Genomic DNA, 20,634 nt, shown 5'->3' with positions numbered 1-20,634 from the left:
ATATCTTTTTCTGTAAATCTTAAAAAAGATCTCTCTTGAAAATTATTAACAATATTAAAGTTATCAGCTTTGCCAATTTGCATAAAATGATATGTTGGGTATCTATCTTCTTTGTAGAAATCTAGTCATGCAGAAATGAATTTTAGGACTAGAATATCTTTGACTGTAATCGTAGGGTTATTAAGATAACAATCTTTTACTCCTCCTTGAATTCATGAAGGTAATCGACTTATTTCTGAGAAATTCAGAATTGTAAGATAAATTGAGTTTATTGCTCCGAAGTCATACCAGTATTTGATCTCCTGGGGAGACGAATCTTGTAGGTAATTAATTCGGGGATATATTCCCGAGAAGTTCATATATCGGTTTGGCATTGTTTTGAGAGAATAAATTTCTCATTATTTGTTCCTGTTTTTCCATATCAATCATAGTTTTTATATATCCAAAAGAGATTCCCTTTTGAGGTAATTGGAGTCTGAAAGATAATCTTTCATATTTGTCATGTACCTCAGTAGTAGCGGAGGTATTATCGTTCTTTTGTACCTTTAAGAGATTATTAATAATATCGTATGAATCACTGCAATATCCAATTTTTGAGGTTATCTGGGCACATATGCTGATTAACTTATCATCAATCTGTTTTTCACAATTAAAATTAGCAATTTCGATAATATCTGAAACGATTGTTTGGATATCTTTGAATCCTTTATCAATATCTTGAAGATGGTCCTTAATTTTTCCATCTCTGATGAGAAAATCTGCTGCAATATTCTTGTTAGTTCGAATAATTTCAATATCAAAAGAGTATTCAGACAAAAGCATTTTTCATCTAATAAATCTTTTATACTCTGGTTTAGAGGGGAGATTGTTTCGAACAAAAGCTTTAACTTGGGTATTATCAGTTTTGAGAGTAAATCTTTTTTTGTATCAAAAAGTAATATAATTTTTGACAACTTTTTACTACAGCGAATAATTCTTTTTCATTAATACGGTATCTTGTTTGTGTATCTGAAAAGATTCCAGAACAATATCTACATAGAATTTCTCCAATCTTGTTCTTATTTGAATCATAGTCTATCTTTTTTAGTACACCACTCCAGCAATATTCTGAAGCATCTGTTTCTAAAATTAAATCATCACTATCTTTTGGTAATTGTAACTTAGGTAACTTGTTACAGATAGACTTTATATCTTTTACTTTTGAGGCTAATACTTCATTAAACTCAAAGATCTTATCCTTTTTTAATAATTCTTGAAATGGCTTTCTTAGTTCAGCCAGATTCTGAATATAATCTGAAGCATAGTTAAGTATTCCTAAAAAGCTCTGTACTTGCTTTTTATCAACTAATCTATCTGGGAAGACAGATATCTTTTCTACTATATGGCTTTGTAGTTTTATATCATTTCCGTCAATTATCATGAGTAAAAACTCTATCTGATTTTTCATTAGGCTTGCTTTCTTTTTAAAAAGTGCTAATCCATTTTCTAAACATAAGTTTGTAAATTTATTTAAGTGTATTAAGTATTTTTTGAGACTATCAGATAGAACTAAAATATCATCGACATAGACAAATATATAATCATAATCTTTAAAGATATTATCCATTGTTCTTTGAAATATCTGTGGTGCATTTTTTAATCCAAAAGGCATAACCAACCACTCATATTGACCTTGAGGGGTAGAGAATGCAGTATATGAGATATTATCCTTATTCATCCTAATCTGCCAAAATCCGCTCTTACAATCAAATTTAAAATTTTTTTTTTTGTTAGTTGTTCTATTAATTAAACTTTCTTTGTGAGGTAAGAAATGTCCATCAAATATTGTATTATTATTTAATTTTTTATAGTTAATAACCATCCTGGGTTTATTACGTACTATCTCGGCATGGTTTCTGACCATAAAAGTTGGGGAACTATGAGCAGAGTTACTAGGTTTTATTATTTTAAGACTTAATAATTCCTTAATCTATTTTTGGAATACTTCTTTGTCCTCGGGATTGTATCACATGGGTTTTACTCTAATAATTTTATCTTTATCCTTCATTTTTAATTTGGCTTTTATCTTATTTTTGAATTTTCTGTAAAACATTGTTTCAATTTTTGTTTAAGTATATCTATGTCTTCTTCTAATTTATTAGAGGTTATTTGATATTCTAACAAAGGGTATTGTTGATTTATTATCTGCGGGTTGTCCCAATCAGTATTGTATTGTAGTAATGGAGTATTTTTTGAAAAAAATAGTTTATTTTGGTATCCTATATCACCACGCTGGGTTGTGCGGGGTTTAAATTGAATAGGTAATCTTTTAGAATAAGCTGTTTTAAAGCATTTTACAACAATCGTATGTTGACAAGGAGTCTTAAATCGTATTTGAAATAGGACTGTCGTATAGTACACTATGAAATATTTCTAAAAAGTTATTTTCTAACAACACATCTTGGCCGATATTATAAAAATAAAATAGGGGACATTTTATTAAAAAATATCATAATAGTATAATCGGTTGAGCAATGCCTCTAGACATTGTTATAATATTATTTGATATATCTCTTTCCCTGATAATGGGTAACTCTTGATGATATTCTTTGGGAAATATTTCTGGTCTACAACAATATTTTCCCGATTCGTTGTCTATATAGGCAGCAAAATATTTTGCTTTATAATATTTATACGTTATTCCTATAGGAATATATATATATACTATATTGACTTGTCATTTTGATATGAATATTATCTTATCATTATATGTAATTTTGATACCCTGATCGAGTATATCATATGACTTTACACTATCTAAGAATGTAGTTCCTAATAGGATTTCTAAAGTATCATTATTTCCTTATGGTTCTACTAATAATCTTATAGGTATGGTGTTATCTTCGAATTTTAAAATAGTTTCTATCATATTTACTATTTCATGTCTTTTTCCATTGAAATCAGTATAAAGATGTTTATCTTTTAATCTATACTGTTGAAGGTGGTTACACAGCTTATAGCTGATGTAATTTTCACTAGCACCAGTATCTACTAAGATATTCATTGGAACGAATCTTATACCATTAAAATATTTTTCATTTATCTTATAATTTTTTATTTCATCATTTTTTGCTTCTAAGATAGGTTGTCTAACTCTTTCTAATTATGTTCTTCTTATCAATGCAGATGGGTTTATAACTCGAGTTTCCTCAAAAGATAATCGAGAGGTTGAATCTTGTTGGTTATACAAGGGTTTAAGTTGTAAATCTAAGTCTAATGGTGTATCTTCTATTTCTTGTATTTGTGTTATACTAGGCATTTGTATCTGTCTGACTTCTTCAAATAGATGGGGATAATCTATTATCTCTTTTATGGCAAAACAATCTGAATGATGTGTATTAGAAATAGCATATGAGATTATATATGTTATCGAATAGGGTCTATTGTATTTGTGAAAGAAATTTTTTCTTTTAAAATCTTGTATTAAGCTTAAAGTTTTATCAAAGTCTTTATTTAGAAGATGGTATGAAATTTTAGGATAAACATTAAATTTAATCTTTCCATATTATAAATTTCCTCGTACTATTCCTAAGCAGGCTTTTTTCCTGTTTATTATTCTATTATCTATAATAGCTAAATCTATTAGGGTATCTAATCCTTCCTTAAATGTGAATTTTATTATTATTTGAATATCACCTATATGTATCCATCCTAGAGTATTTTGAATTTTTATTTTTAATTTTCGTAATTTATCTTGAATATTTTTTTTGGATAATAAAAGAATTATTATTTTATTAGAAGTAACAGAAACTTCTAGTTCTCTTTATTGGATATTTAATCTGTAAAATAAATAATGTTGTCATTTTCTTAATCCGAATCTTTCAAGTATATTTACGTCAAATTCTGAGTAATTAGTTAAAGAAAACTTTTTTTTGTATTTATTTTAATTTTCTTTTATCTATAAGTATATCTTGTTTATATTCTCCAGTTTGTTCTATCGTTTTTTCTATTATATCCTGAATACTTTCTATTTCATTGTTCATCTTGGCTATCTTCTTCTGACGAAGAATAATAATCTGTATCAGTTAATATAAAAATTGTATCGTCTGATTCAACTTCTTCAAAACTATTTAATTGTATAATTTCTTCAAGATCTTCATCAATTTCTATCTTCTTGCTATTATTAGCAATTTTTTTGGGCATCTATTAGCATAATGTTCTATCTCTTTACAGTAATAACATCTGCATTCTTTTGGATTTTTTCTTTTATTGTTCCTTTTGTAAAAAGGTTTTTGATATCGAGTATATCCTTTCTTTTTATAATATTTAGCTTTTCTCTTTTTAAAATATTTCTTTTTAAAGAGGTTCTTTTTTTATATTCTCTTTTAATCTTTTTGTAATAGTAGGGACTTTCACATCCAATCATTATTGGCATTTTATGATTTCACAGCATAAACTTATTTTCTTTCTCAATCCTTTAGTTGCTTTGGCTAATATGACATCTGCACACCACATGCTTAATTTATCTTTTAAATGGATTATTCTTTTTTCTAAAGTGTATGCTATTCCAGGATTATAAGTATCTATTAATTTCTTTCCCCAAGGGTTTGGAATCTTAGTAAAAACATAGGTAATACATTTCTGTATTTTTACTCTATTATACACATAATAATAATAATAATCTTGGAAAACACATATATATTTATCTATTTCACACATGTCACATAGTTGTAATCGTAACAAAGCAATTTCATATTTCTTTATCGTTGCAGGGTCTTTTAAGAAATTACCTTCTCCAGCAAATTCTAATCTTATAGCTTCTGTAGTTCTTGTAATTAGGTTAGCAATATTATCATCTATTCCAAAAATATCAATTTTAGTGGCTTCATTTAGATTTTGCCAGAATCTTAATACGCTATTTAATAGACTTCGTTCTATAAAATATTTAGTTGTATCATAATCCATTTTGTTTACTGTGACTGTTATCCTTAAAGAGGTTTCCCATTTATCTATAGCTTCTTCAGTATTATTAATACAATCTAAATCTAGATATATTCCAAATGGATTAATTGCTTCGCTTTTCATGGATCCTATTGGAATATGACTATCTTTTGCTCTTAGAGCAGCATTTATACCTGCATAAGCCCTAGAGGATTTATTAAAACTTTGGCTAGTTTCAGCCTTAGTGGGAAGTTCGGTAATGTTGGGATTAAAATTTATGTCTACTGGTTTGTTAACATCCATTTTTAGGTTTATCATGTCACATTCATCTTTTAACTTGGTGCTTTTTATATTTATTATGAGATCCTTTATGTCAGAATTTTCTGATTTTGAGCTTACCATTTTAGATTATTTCCTCCATATCCTTCTGGTATTTTTATGTTGGCAATATGAGATCCTATAGTTTCTATGGTTTTAACTACAAGTTCTTCATCAATCTTTATTTCTTTTTGGGTTAGCATATTTTTTAAATTTTGAATTTCTTTAATTATTAAGTTTCCATGATAAATTATCGTTCTTTGTATTTCATACAGATCTTGTTTTATTTGTAAAGGAACTTCTTCATTTAATAGTTTATAATGAGGCTTGTTGTCCATTTTATCCAAAACTGGCTGACTGTTTTTTAAAGTAGTAATTTTTTAATAATTTTAAATTATCTTTTTCTGCTATTATCTCGTTATCATTAGAGACTAGTATTTTTTGTATTCTTCTTATCTGTTCGATATTAGTAAGGTCTATTTTCTGTAAATATTGTTTATATGATTGATCTTTCATTTTAGCGAATTTTAAATTCCTTCGAAAAGTCCAATATAATCGATAGTTTAATCTAATATCTGAAAAGGATGGTAATTTTTTCATTATCCTATATTAGAAGGATGTGTATCAATTTCATTTTTAATAAATTTTATATTTATGGTGAGACCTTCTATTACTATATCATAGTCAGATAGTATATTTTCTGTTATAAATATAGCTTCCTTATTGGGATAAGTATTATCCTTTTGGAGTAGGAGTAATAATTTTTTACATTTTTCTTTACCTTTTTGGCTATCTTTACCTTTTGAGCTTAATGTCTCAAAGGCAGCCTCTTATTTCAGTTAAGAGGCCAAATGCCCAAAAAAGGTCAAAACACTTGCTACCTCTACCGTAGGAACAACTTACGTAAGTCATGTAACAACTTACTACCTCTGCTTGGTCCTTGGACGAAAAGTTGGAGTTGTTGGATACCTCATATATATATGCCTTTATTTGGTAAAGTAATCTTTCATTAAAATTCAGAGAAGCTGATGAGATCCAAGAACATAATGAATTTGGCTTTGCATCTAAATTTTATAACATGTACTGCAGTTGCAATTCCTCTATTTTCATCAATTTTAAAACTTTTTTTGGAGTTGCAATATAGAATACCTAGAATATTGCCTTTCAAATCCTTCCAACACTAGACAAAAACTACTAAGGCTCTCAATTTGTGTATTTCTCGGCCACACAAGATAATGGATAGTAAATCATCAATATCTCAACACAGACAAATTTATTTTTGTTATCTTCTCCTTCATGGCTACCTATCTTTAAAGGAAGAAAAATATGATTTAATCATATGAAAATCATATCCAGAGTATTAAGTGAAAAGGCATGTTGTATATATCAACAAAATCAATCGATTTCTCATAAAATTTAAATGATCTTATATAAAACAAAATACTACCAAAATAATAATAAAAAATAAGGAAACTAGCAAAGATGCTTCTCACCTATCTCAATCTCAACAACTCATATAACAACCAACGGACACATACATACAAGTTTTACAAATCGACAATTGTTTTTCCATATGTTATACTTTCAACTTTCGCCTCCTTGGTCTTTCTCTGCCTTGGAGCCAGTGGACTTCATTGAATACCACTAAAGTCTGGTTAAGTACATTATTAAAAGGCCAAATAAAATTAGGAACATAAAAAGATGAACAACCTGAGGAAGAAATACTTCAAAGAAATAACTCAAGTGATAATCTGAGTGGATACTCTTTTTGCCACTTCCCTTCTTGGGCTCGGGAACTAAATCCAAACGCTGCAGCATTAATATATAGCAATTAGTGGTTAGTTACAGGAAAGGGGAAGAGATAGGAGTAACAGAGTAGGAGATATATCGCAAATGACATTTATCTTTGATTATTAATCGACGCAACCATTGGATTTAATCTGGACACTTACAAAAGAAATTTATCATTAGCCGACGCTATAATTGCATATAGTTTGGACAGTTACAAAAGATGACTTTTTGGGCTTCTCAAAATAAATCTATGAAGGGAAAAAAAGAGGGGGAAAAACTAAAATATGAAGAAAAATGTTTTCCGAGTCTTAGAGAATGCCACATAAATATAAGACTTTTGAATCTTGTAATCTCAAATAAATGGAAACAGAGGGAGTTGAAGATTAAATATAACCTTCATTGCAGACCAACTTGGTAGCTTATGCTGAAGTCATCTATTTCTGCACTAACAATAGTACTGAGATTAAGACGCTCTATATGGAGTTAGAATATGTATCGAACTGAATTGCAAAACATGATTCTTGAGATGGATTCTCTTCTTACGGTACGCATGTTGAAAAGGGAGTTTAGAGACCTTTATAAACTGATGGACTTTATGGACACTATGAAACAGTTAGGAAAGGTAACGCACCTGCAGATATTTTATCCAAAATAGTAGTTGCTAAGTAAAAATACAATACTAAGCATAGTAAGGTTGCACGCATAGTAAAAGTTTTTAAACAATATATATGTCACTAAACCTACAGAGACTTTGAAATCAATGTCACACTAACTCCAAGGTGAATGTGACTAGGTGAATGTTTTGGCAATGTCTAAATAACATTCTGATTTAAATGCAGCATGTTATTTACTTGCACTTAAGATTTTCCCAGCCTGAATAAGTAATAATAGTTACATGGCTGAGAGAGAGGTCAGTAAGGAGTTTAACATATTCCAGGAAAACAGAACACGGTCCAAAGCATGGTCAAATTCTACCTTATTTTTGTCGTCTCTCTGTAGTTTAAGGTTTATTATAAAATACAGATAAATGAGGTCCATACACTGAGAAGAAAGAATAAAGTCCCTCTTCCTTCCAGATTTTCTTTCACCAAATAGAGAATATTGATGCTAACTAAATACTACATTCCTAAGATAGTTTAGCTATTCCTTTCAAATTGTGTTCTTTTGTAAAAATATTTTCTCCTGTATCTTCTCAACTAAGTCCACCAACATTTTCATAGATATTGTGTGCAGTCTTTGTAGTGCCACTTCTCTGCCTTTACATGCAGAGAAGTTTAAACTGTATATTACTCTACAATAAAGCATACAATCTTGCAATTATACACATTACTATGTGCAGGGAAGGGTTGCATACGTTCAAGCTAATAACTGAAAAAGGTGCTACTTCCACCAATTCGGGAAAAGAACAATTCTTGCATGTAAGAAAACCAATATTTAAGAACAGCACAATTAAGTATACCACTTTAACTTCAGTTAAAATCTTTCTGGCAAATCTTCTTTCTCCATTCTGTTAATATGTTTTCAAATAAAAAGTGTAGTACAACGAAAGCGACATTATTATCTAAGGCTCTACTTTTTTCGAGATTACGAACCCATCAAATACGCAATCCTGAAACCATCACCTAAAGATGAACTTCATGACATATACAAAATACCCAAAAACTGAAAGCAATTAAAGTGTTAACCACAAAATAACCATCAGTCTTATATTCACTGACCTTGTCTATACTCCTGAAAGCAGGTAATATACCCATACACAGCAATCAAAGAGACATTATTATAAAAAATAAGATTCTTAAAGTATTGCAAGAGCATAAGACATTGTTAAAGTACTAAACAATGGACATTTAAGGAAGTCTTAAAGGCCCAAAATTGTTCATAACATTGTGGAGACTTCTATCTCCATTTCAACGAACACTATGTAGCTACAGGAGAGATCCAAATTAATCTTGTATTTGGTTGTTTTTCCTATAAATTATTGCAGTGTGTACAAATATCTTCCAGATTTTTAACTTCTCATATGTCAAGCCTTGTAAGCTGCATTTCAAACCACAAAGAGATTATTGAATCTCACAAAGAGACATATTATTTGAAATATGTAAACTTCATCGCTACAACCAACCTAAAAGTAATCCGAAATTACGAATGCTGAATACAAACGATACATTATACTTCAAAGGCCAAATACATTATACTTTAAGGAACAATATACGAAAAGGTAATGTATTATGTAATGCTGATTTTTAAATTATTTTTTAACAACAGAGAGGATTGCAATGTTATCTAAAACAGAAGAAGTCCATTTGAATGTTAACTAAAATGGAAAAAGTAGTAGGAAAGCTAAATGGAAAAAATTCTTGAGGTAGAAATATAGCAAAGGGTGTGTGAAATTGGTAGCGTAATACCTAGATGGTCTGGAGGGGTTTTGGCCAGCCTCTTTTACGACTTCAAAGCCTGAAGAACAATTTTCAATCTCTGTTTCAGAAGGTGGTGAAGGAAAGATGCAGGGACGAATAGAAACGTTCGAATCTGTAGAAAAAGATAAATGACTGTTCGGAGATTTGGTAAAGTGTTTTTATTGCACCTATTGAGATAGATTTGTGGAAGCATCATTTAGATTAGCAGCCTTATGTAGAGATGTAGTTTAGCGATGAAAGAAAATTAAAAGTTCAAAACCTCTGGGCGAAACCATCGGTGGCCCCCTAAAGTAAAGTTGACACCAACTTTCACTTAGACACTTCAATTAGGCGTTGTTCATTTTAGACACCTCAAGTAAGGCTTCGATGTGTCATTTTGATACTTTGTGTTGACTTGGCACATTGCATGTGCTACACCCATTTTAAGCGCGTGAAGAACGTTTTTTTCTTAAAAAATAATATATTTTTTTGTTGTTGTTGTTCTTCTTCATTTTTTAGCATTGTTTTGAGAGATGAACATCATTCCTCTTCTTTGTTCTAGTAAAAAGTTACTCCAATTTTTACTCTTCCATCATTTATTTTTTCAGAGCCCATTTTCAAGGACCATTAAACAACCATCTCCTTTTATTTATATTTTTTTTTTACAATTTTTAATTTTGGTTGTTTTTTATTCGAAGTCTCTCTCAGCCCGTCAGTCGATCTTCCACTTTTATGACAAATTGGAGCTGATTCGAGACACCCTACATAGCTGGGAAGATGCGCACCACTATTGTGGTCATTTTGGCATTGGTTTTGTGCTATATAGTTCGCCGGAGCTCTGGCGCCGCCACTACTGTCAGAGGTCCTGAAGAAATTCGACAACTTTGGTGATGATTCAAAATGGCGCTCATGGTTTGGAAGATGCACTTCATCATTACGAATATTTTGGCATTCATTTTGTTTGATTTGGGTCGTCGGCGCTCCGGCGCCGCCACCATGAAACTCGCCGCTGGCGATTTCACAATTAGAATTGCCTGAAAATTGGCTGAGAGGTACTTCATGAGGTCGTGAACAAACCCCAGTAGTTGTTGGGTCTCGAATGTCACCGGAGGTGCCTCGATTTTGAAGGCGGCGCTGCGGCGACTACTCTGTCTATGCATAATATTTTGGTCTGATTTTTGGACCATATGTAGCTCTTGAAATGGAGATTCATCTCCTATGGCTGGTTTCATTCGAATCATTACAGCTTTTTGCAGGGAGATGATTTTGCTGTGTTTCATTATGGTTTGGAAAGAGAAAATTGAGAGAGAAACAGAGGAGGAGAAGATTGAATAATTTGGATAGTTGTTAATTTTTATTTTTTAAAAAAATTATTATTTGGATTTAAAAATACCACGTGTCATCAAGAGATTGATCATTTTTTTATTCAAAAGTCATTATTTGATAATTATTTTGATATATATATATATATATATATATATATATATATATATATATATATATATATATATATATATGACACGTGTCTTTATTTAATTCGCTGTTTTTGACACGTCAGGCGAGCGCATTACACACACTTAATATATTTTAGTGATTGTCAAAAAAATGTCAAAATGACACATCGAAGCCTTACTTGAGGTGTCTAAAATGAACAACGCCTATTTGAGGTGTCTAAGTGAAAGTTGGTGCCAACTTTAGGGGGCCACCGATGGATTTCGCCAAACTTGTAAAAATAGATTATTGCAAATGCCTGTGGTGGGGCCATGCCTGTTTAGCAACATAGTTGGTGCAACGAAGATATAACCGCTTCAAAGGTAGCCGTGAAGAACACAGGGAGCAGAGTGAAGCTTTCTTCTAAAGTGTAAGGCAGGACGAGTATGGTTTTTTGTGAGTAAGAATAGGCGGTGGTTCTTTTTATAAGATGATGGCGTCCATCATATATAGGCATACTGGTTCTGAAGGGCTGTAAAAATTGTAAAAGGAATGAAGAGGCAGTTTAAAGGTTGATGAGGGGGAAGTGAAGCTTGCTTGCAAGGTTTCTAATGCAAAGGGGAAGGGTAGTTGTGGGAAAATATAAATTAAAAGGAATCCCTGGCCTGTGATAGCGCCACATCACCAGGTTGAGGGTTCTCTTTTATATATATATATATATATAAGATTATTATCTTTTTGATTCCCATAGGAGCCGGCTAGTTTAGTGTTGCAAAATCCTTAGTCTAGTTTGAGAATTCCTTACTATGGATTAGATGATGTTGTTAGCCTCTTCGGAGTTGATATTTAGGGCCCAGGGATAATGTGGTAATCTAAGTGCCTTAGGATGAGTTCTATTGATCCCTTTCTAAGACTAGGCTATGTACACTGAGTTGCTTGTTATAGACGTGGATTGACATTGTTTTTATTTGGTGTGTGCTTGAGTAGTACTCCCAGAAAGATCAAGATCTTTAAGTACGCTTCCGTCAATTGGATTCTTTATAATTTCCTTCGTATCCTGAGGTGCGATAATGTATTGTTGAGTTGGTTGGTATATTATTGAGCCCGAGGTCTTGGTCGAGGACCAACTGGATTTCAATTAGTTTTCTATGCTCTATAGAGCGGTTGTATTGATAATGCATATCTAGTTGTTTAACTGTTATTGTTTGGATGTTGGTGATGGCATGCATTACATTTAATACTCATTTTCATGTGTTTTGCGGTATGATCTCGGTTCAACCATTAGATTTTCACTTTTATTTTTGAGAAAGTCTAATTTCACACTTTTACTCTTTAAAAATTGATTTTGGTGGGATTTGTACCACCTGAATCACTTTGATAAATAGATTCCTGGAAATAAAGAGGCATCGGGGATGTGATCACTACTTTATTATTCGGTCGGGCAGGTTGTTGACCCTTTTCTTACCACTTACTGATCGGCCGACGATATTTCTGATATTCTCTATACTAGGGTAGCACCATTGCTCATCTCATTCGCGATGCATAGGTGTCGCAATTGCAAAGCCCTGTCGCCTAGACCTTCATATTCACGAAGCTTATGGTCGCCATCGTGAGGTACTGGCTCAATGGCCTTCATGATCGCAAGGCCCAAGTCTGCTATCACAATGCATTGTCTTGTTTGGTGTTTTAATCTAAGACCAGACGCGAACTAGCCCCAACCCCATTTGTTACACCCCATAATTTTAAACTCGGAATGTCTTAAGTTCCTTAGACATTATCATGTGAGCCGGATAAGCTATGACACAATCAAATGACTCTAAAGAAGGGAGAATGCGATACCCCGTGAGAGGGAAGGTTGGAAATCGAGTTGTGAGAATCCGAAATGAGTTGGAGGCCAAAACATGAATCGTAGGACTTGATTTACCTACGTAAGCTACTAAGTTAGAAGTCTTATATACGTGAGCTATTGGAGTACATACCAAGTTTGCGTTGCACGGATTACATGGGTTCTTAAAATAAGACGAGATTATGAACCCGCGCAGAGGTGAGGAAAACGACACGTGACAGCAAGAGGAGGCGCCACGTGGAAGAAGGTGACCCACCTTCTTGGGGTCAAGTAGGTGACCCACCTACTTAGGGGTGGGCCCCACCCAGGGATACATGGAAGCCCCTAATTGGTTGCATAGATATGGTGGCCCAATCACGGCTGGACACGTATCACCCTAGGGGGATGACATGTGTCACCTCCAAGGAAGCCCATATGTTTATGTTTTATGACTCTTTAGACAAGTCTTTTATCCAAAACTTCAGCAGCCAAAGAAGAGAGAAAACGTTAGAGCAAAAGGAGGCAGCCATGGTTAAAGAGAAAATTAAGGTAAGTTTCCAAGTTTCTCCCTGTGAATTACTTACCTACGGTGTTGTTTAAACATGTGGACGTGTATATATGTGTCTTAGGATGCCTACGGAATCATTTTTTCAGATTTACACTTGGAACAAACAAGAAAAAGTTGAAGAAAAACTTAGAAAGCTAAAAAGAGAGGGTTACAGGTTTGGTCCATAGAAAAGGTAAGGCCCAATTTCGTTCCGAGAATTAATTAATTAAGGTATAGAAAAGTTGTATAATGATGTGTTATATCAAGAAATTCCAATTTGGGGCAGAGGATAAGTGGCATAAACAGTCCGCAACTTTCAGCACGTTAAGTGGGTTTTCGAAGTTAGTTATCAGCAAGTTTGGGAAGCCGTTTGTTAAGGTATGGCTTGGTTATATTCTCCCATGTTTTGGTAAGGGTTTTTACATGATATGAAGGTGTTAATAATGAAAAATCATGGCTTGTAGCAGCCCTAAATGGATAACAGGCAGTCCACGCGATTTTAGCAAGTTTGAAAAGTTTTCGAGTTGCAATTTGGCAGTTTGGCCAATTTCGGGTGATGTAATGTTTCTCCTTTCAATTTGGAATTTATGCTTTTGTTATGGAGTGTGTTATACTCCCTATATGTGGCTGGAAATATAAAAATGTCATAGAAATGCTTGACGTTCGAAACAAACTAATTTGGAATGGCTATAATTGAATTGTCATCGAAGTAAAGTGTTGTGTTTGTGGTGTACTGCTGCAGGTGTGTGGGGATTCATTGTAGGGACTAAATGTGTTCTAAAAGGGGTGTGGGTACTGCTAGTTTCATCCACACGACCCCTTATTTCATATAATTAAAGGTCTTATGAAATAAAGACTAGAAACCTATTTTGGTATTGTAATTTTCAGCAAGTTGGTTGAAATTTATATTGTGTAATGTCGCCATGTTTTACTTGTAGATAAGATGCATGTTGTTGTTGTTGGTTGTATGTAGTAATTAGGTATGTAATTTGGAATTCGGATAGGGCATATTATAGGGGAGATGCTGCCCGATTTTCGTTAACTCTTTAACTTGTTAAGGAACTAGTCGAGAAAGCGAGCGAAGGGTTGAGTTCTATGAATACTTATGGGTAGCCTAAGTTGCTGGAAAGCCAAGGGTTGTTAATACTCGTATTGGTTTTATGTTACTTAGGTTTAACGAACGACGAGATGAACGGGATAAAGAGTAACTCATAAGAGGTATGTGAAGCTCTCTCTCTTGGCATGTTTTTGACATAGGTATGTAAAGCCTATCTTTTCTCTTTCTTTTGGCATGTCTTAGATGTAAGAAGGATATGATATGAGCTTTGGGGGTAATTCCATTCCCAGGTTCTGAATATGACTTCAGGACCCTTACTCACTTTTGAATGTTAAACTTTAAAGTAGTAAGTTACTATCTTCGAGTCTTCAATAGGTTAAATAGTAACTAGAGGTACAGGCCTCTATCCTTAAGGGCTCCACGGGGACAGAGGTCTGGATCTTATAAACTATTTGGCAACATTTTGACACATGTCTATGGTTCCTGATGCTCCATACAGTCCTCTGTGACACCTAGCAAGTACTTCAAATAATTCCAAGTGACGGTTCACTTGATGACTTCATTGAGTCTCCAGTAATTATTTAAACTGTGTTTTGTTTCTCACTACTCTACTCGTGTATACTGTAACACTTCTTTCATCGCTCCCAGGCCGGAAATAGTAATCGTGCACAATTCCACTGCATTGTTCATTGCGCCCTTATTAGGGCTCTGGACAAAGGAGCACTGCCAACCAACAGGGTGGATGTCCTAGGCGAGCGGATCAGCAAACTGAGTGTCTGTACCTGCGGGCATGTAATGCAACCCCCCGAAGAAAGGGGGTCAGTACGGAAAATATACTGAATATTATAGCATGGACTGAAATAAGTAAAGCCATTACTAGAACAGAAAGTGCAAAAATCAGCAAAATATACAAAATACCAAAATGCTTTTCATAGCCACAAATAATGTATGTAGAAAACATATGCCATATCCAGCCCCATTATGGGACTTGGTGATCAAATCGTGGTCGCAGCCCTATCACTGGCGCCTCAGCACATCATAACTCCAAAGTAGGGAATATCTCCATAATAGATCATATCATATTAGATGGTCATATCAGATCAGATCAGATCATATGCGTACATGGCACATCATCACTCCACAAATCCTATGTACAGGTCGTACCTGCCCTCTCACGTCAAGACACGGCGAACAATGTAGAGAAATATGCATGATAACAAATCCTGGCCTGGGCTCAGTGAAAGAAGCATTGAGTCATCCACGAGTGGAGTAATGAGAAACTAGATGCAATTTAAAGCATATCTGAGACTTGATGGGGTACTTAAAATGAGTTATCATTCAAAAATTAACACAAGAGTCATATCAAGTACCTTTTAAAAGTTATTATGGGTTATATCAAAATAGAATCTTTGGGAATCATATAAACATATCAAAGCATAAAAAATATCTTTTGAAAAATCAAGAAGTTGGCCATCCTAGCGGCTCTACGAATAGGAAATTTCTTGGAATGATATAAAAGTTATATACTTGCTTCATAAAAACCATGTCAACAAGAAAGATTAGCTTTACATATTTGTGCCCAAAAAATTCCAAGAGATTGAATAATCTTAATACACATATGCCGAATACATGCCAAAAGAAAGTCTAAGCCTCACATACTTATGCCAAAATATGCCAAAAGAAGGAAACGTTAGCTTTACATACCTCTTACGGATTACTCTTAACACGTTCTCCTCATCGTCTCTTGAACCTATTTAACATGAAAGAATTACGAGCATAAAAAACCCTCGACTTTTCAACATCTTAAGTTACATATGAGTATTCATAGAACTCATCTCCTCGCTCTCCTTCTCAACTAGTTCCTTAGTTAGTTAATGAGTTAACGAAAATCGGACAGCACCTCCCCTATAACATACCCTATCCGAATTTCCAATTAGATACCTAATCACTACAACCAACCAAAAACAACAACCTGCAGCTCATATACAACTAAAACATGGCAACATTACACAACATAAGCTCTAAGCTCCAAACCACTTGCTGAAAATTGCGATACCAAAATAGGGTTTCTAGGCCTTATTTCGCAAAACCTTTAATTGTACGAAATGAGGGGTAATGTAGATGCAAGAACCATCCCCCAAAACTCTTTTATAACACTTTATAGCCCTGCAAAACACAATCAAACCACCTGCAAGCACAGCATAACAACTACAACAAACTACTCGACTTCGGTTTAACTATAACGACCTTAGTTTAGTTTATTTCTAACATCAAGCATCCTTGTGAAATTTCTATTCTTCCAGCCACATATAAGAAGTGTAATACACTCTATAACCACACCATCAACTCCAAATTGAAATGAAAACCCTTACCTTACCCGAAATTGGCCAAAGCTTGCCAAAACTTGCCTCGGAAGTTCTTCTAGTGCGGCTGAAATGTCGTGGCTGTTTGTTGTCCGCTTGTTGCTGCTACAAACCTTAAATTTACCTTATTAACACCCTTATAACATTTTCAACCACTTACCAAAACGTGGGAGAAGAGAACCAAGTCATACCTTGCTAAAACTTCCTAAACCTTGTCTCGGAAGTTCTCTTAACATGCTGAAAATTAACGGACTTTTTGTATCTCTTCCTTGATGCCCCAAAATGAGATTTTACATTTTTAAAAACCTCTATATCACCGTATATTAACTTAAATAATTAATTTACGGAGCGCAAATTGGGGCCTTACCTTGAATTGGAGGGAACCCGTAGCTAGTCTCTCTAGCTCCTCTAGTTTTCTCACAAAATTATCTAAGGAATAGATGCTGAAATGAGAGATTACTCATACTGACACACATATATACCCTTTCTTAGGAGGTGACACGTGGCATCCCCCTAGGGTGCCATCTCACGCCATGCAGCCTCCCATATGCTGCCATGTGGCAGTGGGGGGTCCACCTCAAGTAGGTGTGTCACTTACTTGACCCTAAGTAGGTGCATCACCTGCTTGTTCAACTAGGTGCGTCACCTACTTGCTTCGAGTAGGCGCGTCATTTTCTTATTTCTCTTTTGTGAGCTCATAATCTCTTCTCACTTCAAGAGCCTATGTATTCCTTGCTACTTAAGCTCTACGTGTACTCAAGTAGCTTAGTATGTAAAATGTCCCAAGTAATAGCTTTCAAAAGTAAGTCGAGTCCTACGACTCACTACTTAACCTCCAACTTCTTCTAGATTCTTATAACCCTGTTTCCAATCTTCTCTCTTATGGAGTATCTCCTTCTCCTTTCCTTGGGATTATTTGATAGAGTTATAGATTACCCGACTCACATGACGACTTCTAAGAAACTTAAGAGCCTTCCCAGAAACTTAAGAAGCTTAAGAAGCGTCCCAAGGTACCAAAGTATGGGATGTAACACATAAGATCGGTGAATGTAAATCTTTGAAACGACTCTGTCACGACCAGCAGTCAGGTCATGATGGTGCCTACCTTTACTCCCCCTCCCCAAACGTAGGTAAGGCTAGAAACCCCATCAGATAAAATTTATGGAAGACAATATCATAATAGAATATGATAATAAATAAAGCGGATGACTGGAATAAATAATACTAAACATGGGTTGTATCATAAATCAGTAATACGATACAAAATATATAAAATAGCGCCCGAAAGTGACTAAAAGGACAAATTGACACAGACCAAATCCCTGAACCCTATGTCACCTGTACAGAAGCTACTAAGTACTGAAATTTATATATATAAGAGGTCTGACTCGTCAAAAAATAAAATATACAAGTCAAGAAAAAAAAGGAAATCATCTTCTTTCTGAAGGCTGAGAGCTCACTGTTATCAAAGTCTTTGATAGCTATGGGAGGTCTAATGCTTACGGAGGGTTGCTCATACTGGGAGCTACATAAGGAAAAGATGTGCAAGTGCAACATGAGCAATAAAACATAGGGTACCCAGTAGGCATTATAGGCCGATCGAACTTAAAAGGATTATATATATATATATATATATATATATATATATATAGATAGATAGATAGATAGATAACTCACACAAATATCACTAAGAGAACACCCAAGTATGTAGAAAACCATAATCACATAAACAAACAAGATCATATAATGTAGTGGCCAAATGTTGAAAAGTAAAAATTTGAGGAGTCCCCGAGCGGGTTGGAACGAAACGTCAGACTCATCAACAGTAAATGTGTAACCCTAATATGTGTCCATGGGCCGCCCGGAATGACGCCTAGGACTTATCAACAAGTAAAATAGTAAGATGTAGCCCAAACCTAAGTCATTGTGCCACCCAAAATTGTACCTCAGACTTACCAATAATAACCAAAAGTACAATATGTAGCCAAGAAACTAAGTACTTCTCGTTCCATGCAAGTCATGCACATTTCAAGAATTTCCCCAGTTTAACCAAATAAATTCCATTTTTAGGTATAACCCTTGAAAATAGTTATTTCAAGAATTTCCACAGCTTAACCGAATAAATTTCATTTTTAAGTTATACCTCGGAAATAGTATATATATATATATATATATATATATATCCCTTCAGAAATTAGTTCCTTCAATAATGCTCAAACGGGTTTTACCCTCACAACGCCCAATAAATAGAATTTATGTATATGTCAGAACAATGTGAACGGGGACTTAAGCCCAAGACCCATTCTCTTTACCAAACTGAGTCATGTTACTAAACACAAGTACTTCACATAAATACAACCTATTGGAAAACCAAAAATCCACACCAAAATACATCATACGAAAAATAGGAAAATACTAGTCATAGAGTAGCGGTACTAAGATAGAACTCTATCTAGTGCAAGTCTAAGGCCTCAGGCCCAACAAGTATAAAATAAGGCAATAAACGAAAGATAAAAGTGACAAGGCAACCAATCAACTCAAACATTCAAATTGCGTAAAGACTAGGTTTCATTTCACCTTAAAGCATACTAAGGAGCTGAATTTGTCAAAAAATCCAGAAATCAACCTAAACTAAGGCTATACGACTAAATACTAACCAAATTTCCCAAATATGGCCATCTTAATACTAAAGATCATGACATCCTAAAGTCATTAACTATAATCCTTCCTAATGATCAAACAACTCTCAAATATATTCATAAACAATTCGAACCAAGTAACCTACCTCATGACTGAAACCTTACCTTAACCTCTATTCTAGAGCTTTTGCTTTTTGTAGAGCCTCCGAAAGGTGCCAAGCTATAAAATTAGCAGAGAGAACATCAGAACAAACTAATTGATACTCATATTATAATTTATAAATTCGGAATCGAAAATGAGCTAAAATTAGATCACGGGACCCACACAAAAAATTATAAAAAAGGCTCCATCACAAGATTTCAATTCAAGGAATTTATGCTCCAAAATTAGGCACAATCCACTCAAAAATCATCCCAAATCAGTCCCAAAATTAGAAGAATAAAAAAGGGTCAAAAACTAAATTTTGGGAGAAATTAACGGAAATTACCTAGAGAAATGGAAGATTCAATGATCATGGAATGGACCCACTTGAGATTCTACCATCCTCCAACAAGTATCATCAAATTTTTCCATTAATTGCTCTCAAAATTTGGCGAAGTCAAACTTTGGAAACAACTTTAAAACTAAAACACTGAATCGCACAAGCTCAAAATGATAGCCCTGTATCCCAAATCGATAAACACACTAGACCAAAATTATCCTTTTGAAGCTAATGAAACTGACGGAATCTTGATCCGACATCAGAATCCCCGAATGTTGACTAAAGTCAACTCGTTCCAGCCTTAGGCCTCTAAAAGGGCCAAACTCACTCAAAACTCTCCTGACCTCCTTGGGAAACATTCCATCTATCCCACCAAATCAAAAATGCTACATAGAAGGTACAGGGAGGACAAAAATAGCAAAAGTATGTAAAAACACAAAAATAATCATGAGGGTTATTACACATTCTTAATCAAGCACCGAAACAAATATGCAAAAAGCAGAAATCCACACCAAAACTACTTACACAATCTATAAATCACGGACTGCAATAACAGAATAAAATAACATAATCAATGTCGTTCCTTTCCAATCAACAAAAAAATGAATAAACTAATTAGATCAAAAAAGAAGAAGATGATACTAGTGAAGTAGTTGAGTTTGATATTGGCATGAGCATAGTCGGTGAAAAGCTCAAGGTTCTTAGGGCTTATCGTTAAAGTCTTATATATATCGAGGACATCTAGAGAACTAGCTAGAATTTATGGGTGGAAAGTTACAGAGGAAATAGTTTTAGTGGGAATATTTGTTGAGAATTTTTCTATAAAAATAGAAATAATATTGCTTGTAATTCTTCTTTTGTTTCT

The 20,634-nt window shown here is 33.8% G+C and overlaps 1 long non-coding RNA gene across 1 annotated transcript; it reads right to left on the bottom strand.

The window, feature by feature from the left end:
• Positions 1–6,651: 6,651 nt before the first annotated feature.
• On the bottom strand, positions 6,652–9,669 carry LOC129885012 (uncharacterized). Its single transcript, XR_008766022.1, has 3 exons — positions 9,435–9,669; positions 7,002–7,047; positions 6,652–6,882 (listed from the first exon to the last, which is right to left on the bottom strand). It is a non-coding gene; the product is annotated as an uncharacterized LOC129885012 (long non-coding RNA).
• Positions 9,670–20,634: the final 10,965 nt, after the last annotated feature.

This window comes from Solanum dulcamara, chromosome 4 (assembly GCF_947179165.1).
Source record: "Solanum dulcamara chromosome 4, daSolDulc1.2, whole genome shotgun sequence".
Taxonomy (NCBI): Eukaryota; Viridiplantae; Streptophyta; class Magnoliopsida; order Solanales; family Solanaceae; genus Solanum; species Solanum dulcamara.
This window is presented reverse-complemented; position numbering and strand designations above follow the sequence as displayed.